Below are 5638 nucleotides of genomic sequence, written 5' to 3'. Positions count from 1 at the left end.
TCTGAGATTACTCTTTTGTGTGCTTTATTCCACTCTGCTCAGTGCAGTTTTGCTGAGCATGCTTCTTTGTCCTCATTATAGGCCTAGATCTGACAGTTGCTTCTCAATCAGCTGCTGTGAAGACCTGAGCCCTGTGCAGTGCTTGCCCACAGGGTGTCAACCTAGCTACTGCCTAAACTGTAACACTTAAACCGAACCTTAGTCCCAACCCCAAAGGGGGCCCTGTTCCTGCATGCTGCAATTTGGCACTCTTCCTGATCGATCTCATAAGCAGCTTTGTGAGATTTCCTTGACAGAGGTGCTCATAATGATGTAATTCATGGTCTTAAAGAAGCCAGAACACATACTTGATTTTATTGATTTATTTATTTATCTGCATGTAGAAGTCAGGTGTTCTTCCCTTGAAATTAAACATGCCATGTGGCTGCTGGCCCTGCTGTGCCTCTTCTTCTGTGGCTTGTTTCTCTGAACAAAAATCTACTCCCACCCTTAGCTCTGTGCTTAAATGGACACAGTGGGGAACTTTGTAATTATGTTTGTTTTGTAGTTCACAGTAAATTCAGAGTTGAGCATGATACTGGCTTTCTGGAGAAGCCCCCATATGTGCTTGTTCTGGTTTCACAACTCCAGGTAGTTTGGTGGTGTTATGATGCTATTTGTTAAGGAAAGTAGTGATTCATATTCTTATCCCTTTCACCTTTTTTTTTTTTTTTTTTTTTTCCTCCTCCCCCTCCTCCCCCCCACTTCATGAGTAGAGTTAGAACTTTCCAACATCTGGGTACTCTAAGAAAACTTGGTTTTATGTTACTGTCTATTTGAAAATGCTGATACTAGCTCTCCCCATCATCACTACTGTGACTGACCTCCAGAGGCCAAAGTTTAGGCAAGTAGAAGTATAACAATTACTTAACTTTGGAAAAAGGGTTTGGAAATGATTTCTGGGTGTTTGACTGTAGCCCAGTATGTGACAGTCTGTCTGATCAAATTAGTTATGAATGAGAAGATGTGCTGCAGCTCCAGAATACTTTTTCATATGAAGGTATGGCCTTTCAAGCAATACTACTGAGCCCTGATCCTCTCAGAAGTCTGGAGCTGAAGGGCACATCACTCTGCCCAGCAGCAATTATCAGTCTCCTCCAAAGATGAAGGTAGGACTTCTGCCATAAATGCCAGGCAACCTTGGGGAGCCTGTGAACTTTTTGTCCCGACCTTGCTCAATAGAGTGGCATTCCTTTCAGCGGGGGAATTGGGAGGTAAAGCAGCAGCGTTTAAGAGGTTGTCTTTTTTTTTTTTTTTTTTTTTTTTTTTTTCCCCAACGTAACTAGACAGTCCCCTAGAACTCACCAGTAAAAGCACTAGCTGTTCAGGGATGTTTCAGACCTATGTGTTAGGTTACTTTTGTGTCATTTTGCCATCCATCCAGCATTAGCCAAAGTGCATTACCAAACCTATTTGCAATTTCTCCTCCTTTCTCTTCTAGGGTAAGCATAACTAAAGTGCCTACAGCGATGTTTCAGGTTGTGTATCACAAGAGTTTTCAGAGGCACAACATGTCCACCTTCCTACATTTTTGTCAAGCCTTATCTAATACTTTTTATAAAGACCCTACAATTCTGAAACTGTAAGTACAAGCTCCTTATACTGTTTTGGGGGACTGAATCCGGGGGTAGAGGAATATGTGCGTGCTCATGCAAGCCTCTTTGTTCTATGGAAGCCTTTCCTAAATAGGTATTGCTTGAATCAGTAGTTAAAAGTAATACAAAGCGGAAGAATTTGAGAAATTTCTGTGAATGCTTCCTTTGGTTCTCCTGTGTTGGTGTTTATCTTGATATGTACGTGTTTGGATGCTAATCCTACATCTCAGGAGATTGGTAAGTGTCTCCGTTGACCACCTATGCAATGGTGTGCAGGTGTCTATGAAAGCAAATGTAACTGGGAAATCAGAAGATACTCCTGGAGCACACTGCAAATATCAGACTTTGTGACTGTTTTTTTAGGTTTAAGATTACTGCAAGGAGAAGGAAAACTTCTGTCTGAGATTACAGTAGCTCAGTAAACTGTTTAGGGGCAAGCTGTCTTGGTTCTGAATAGTTTAAAATGTACCGAATCGCATGTGATGGAACAGTAGGTGAATTGGTGAAGTCTGCATTTAGGACCTTGATGTTCTTGCTCAGCTGTCAGGGGGAGGAAATAGGAAGTACACCAGTGCCTGTTATCCTTGTGGACCATGGAAATAACAATGCAATCTAAAGTGTACAAGTGTGATGACAGCAGACAAGAATGAGATTACTTAGATGTACTATTTACAGCTTCTTTCCTTTCTTTATAATTTAGCAAGTAAAGTTTGGGGGATTCAGGATGGGTTGATTTCTCTGGACTCTCAAATTCCAAGACCGGCTCAGAGAAAACCTACACTCAGAGATCTAAATCCCACTCTTTCCAGTTTGTCAGGCAGGACCAGTTTCCAGAAACTCACTCTGATCTCACTCAAGTCTGCTCTTGATTGTATGGGGAAGAAAAGCAACACTGGGCTGACAAAGCCTGCTTTTTACCTGCAGCTAATACCAAAGATGACAAAGCTATTCAGCCAGGAGGATGGGAGTATCAGAGAAGCAGTTTCATCAGGGCTTGCTCCGCTATCCATTAACCTCTTCTTCATCTTCTTTGTGCTCTCCTGTAACTGTTGCATCCTTCTGGGAACAGTAATGTTTTGTTTCTTCCAGTCAGAGGCAGGTTCCTCCCAGGACTGTTTGTTACAAGGCATGGCAACAAGTAGGACAGACTGAAGCATACAGCTGTGGTTCCTGCTGTTGATGTGCAAAGGAGCTGTTGCAGTGGAAGACACAAAGGTGGGAGCTGTGCCTGCAACAGCAGGCATGTGTGGTGGTGTACCGGTAGGAGCAGTTCCTTATTAGTGCACGCCTCTGAAATGTCAGGTGAGCATGTGTATAGGGCTGATAGGTGTCTCTGCTGGAGATGGCCTTTCTCTGCATAGTTTTGTTTCTCTGCACATGTGGTGCTGTTCTGGGCAAGCAGAACACACAGGCACCTTTCTGAAACACTGTGCGCTCAGGGACTTTCAGGGCTGGTGTTCTTGAGGAAAGGAGGGTTTGAGGGGAATATGAAGCTGCTGCACTAGGAGCTCGATGACACCCCAGTTCTGAGGGAATCTGGCCTTTGCTTCTAGGCGTTGAGATACAGGTTGCTTTATATGCTTGGTTCTGCTGTGCTATGCCACTTGCTCTGGCTGCTGTTTTGCTGTGAGTTGAATGAGGATATTTTCCTGTCTTCTAAGACTTTGCTGGCCACAGGTTTTCTTTTTCTTTTTCTTTTTTTTTAATTGCCTTTACTTCTTACAGAGGCAGGTAGCAGGGAGTTGGTTTAGAAGTTTTATCATAAGACAAGGTCCTGTTTTGCCAGACTTGTTCTTTTCTTCCATACTTCCACTGTTTCACCTCGGGTTACCCATTCATTCTCAAATGTACAGAGCCAGATTCTTCCCTGCTCTGTCCCTAATCCATTCCTTTTGCTCCTGCCTTTGTGGTAGCTTGTCTCAATGCCTAGAAAAGGAGCCAGTATTTTCTGTGCTAACAAAGTGAGCATTGTAATGCAATTGCAGAGTGTGTGGATGTGACTGCCGACAGACAGACTATTCCTTCTGCTAGGGTGTGGATTAAAGCTCAAGGTGACTTTGTTCCTGCATAAATTCACTAACTTCCCCTAGGGAACTGAAGGGGCAGGGACAGGAGGGGAGAAGTATGATAAATGAAAGTGTTGGAAGGAAATGCACTTGCATAGCATGCACTACCAGAGCATAAATGTGTGCCCTGTAAGGAGCTTTCAACATAGTTTAAGGTAGCTCTCCTACCTTAGCAGCCAATGTTTAGCTGAGAACTTGAGCGTGGCTCTCTGCAGGCTGCTGTCCCGGTGTAATTGCCTGGCTAAGTGGATTAGCAAGCGGCAATGTGGCTTGTTCACGGTTAGGCAGGCTTTGAGGGGTGCAGGGAAAGCACTCTTCCTTGCAAAAGGATGGCAGGGAGGAAGGCAGCCTTTGCTGCAGAAAACAGCATTGCTCTTTACTAGTTGGACCTGTTCGACATTGAAAACTGTGGTAAGCTGTTGAGTTGTCATCATGTGCACTTTCTGGGAAAGGTCCCGTGGAAACAGTTCCTTTCAGAGCTAGCACTTGCGCTTACCTGCTGCAGGGTGGGTATCATGACAACAAATGACACCTCAGGACACTTTTTCATTGCCTTTGTTGCTGTGGGAATCTGTATCTTCTACAGCTTTGTCTTCTGTGGAAAAGAGAAATATTGTTACGTTGCCAATAGGTAACTTCCAAAACATGCTGGGGCTGAGGGGAGTTGCGGTCTGCCATGCAGCAGGTGGAACAAAATGTTTGTGGTGGGGACAGGACCGTGAAGACTTCTGTCTTCATATCTCATTATGCCTTGCACATCCCTCTGTGGTATTTATCACATCTATTTTACACAGTGATGATGCAAAATACAAAGCAGTTAAGCAAGTTGGCCTGGGTAAGACACACTGCTGTGCAGCCCTGGGTGTCAGACACACAGCTATCTTATCTTGCTTGAGCCCCAGGACTGTGACCTAACCTTGCATATACTTTACAGTATAGGGAGAAGAATCTGGGTCACATGCAAGTCTGGCACGCTAAAACATGACATTGTTTTTAACAGAAAGTCTGGCATGTCCCAGCAGTTCGAATGCCAATCCAGTGAGGATACAGATGCGATCCCCTGGCTTTCTGAGAGAGGGAGGTTGGGGCCTTGCAGGGGGTGCACCCAACTTCTGGGAAGAGGTGCTTGGTTTCGGCTCCCTCCCGGGGCAACTGAACCAGCTCCCAACAGGGTGCGGTGGGAGCTGCATGGCTGATCCTTCATGACTGGAGGGTGAAGGAACTGTGCAGCCCTTGCAGGGATACAAAAAGTTACAGTGGAGCAGGAGACCAGTCAGGATCCTAACCCAGCAATCTGCTTAAATCAGCGTGGGCTTTCTGCTGTGCTTTATTTCATGACCAAGCCCTGTCAAGTCTGGTACAGACAGAACGGAAACTGTATTTACAAAGCGAGCTCTAATTCTTACAGGAAATGGTTCCGTCTTTGGAATTTTCCATGTTGTTAATGGAGCCAAGTCACTCACTCTGAAGGCATCCTGAGGTGATACAAGAAATCAGCTCTTAGTTCAGATAGCTTCCTTCACTTGTAACGTGCGTTTTGTTACCTCCTCCCAGCCTTTGTTTGTGTCATCTCTGTAGACTGTAACTGATCTCTATTTTAGCTACAATTCTGCAGTGGATTCTGATACCAAATTAGAGATATCTATCTGCACAAAACTCCTGTGAAATAAAGAAGTTGTGTTATTTCCATTGTGTGAATGAGGAACTGAGTCAGCAGGAGGCTAAATGACACATCTGAGGTTACCCAAGAGAACTGAGCATTGCTGGGAATTGAACCTGGGTGTTCCAGTCCCAGGCTAATATCTTAATCACTGCACTGTGTAATGTTTTAATTTGGGGCATCGCTGCACTGTGCCTGTGGCCTTTGATCTCAGCCTGGGCCCTTGGACTCTGAAGCAAGTAGTAAGTGCAGTAAAACTCTTCTAAGGAGAAAGACTG

Source organism: Dromaius novaehollandiae, chromosome 1 (assembly GCF_036370855.1).
Source record: "Dromaius novaehollandiae isolate bDroNov1 chromosome 1, bDroNov1.hap1, whole genome shotgun sequence".
In the NCBI taxonomy this organism is placed as follows: Eukaryota; Metazoa; Chordata; class Aves; order Casuariiformes; family Dromaiidae; genus Dromaius; species Dromaius novaehollandiae.
The sequence above is the reverse complement of the archived record's forward strand: the minus strand, read 5'-3'. Positions refer to the sequence as shown.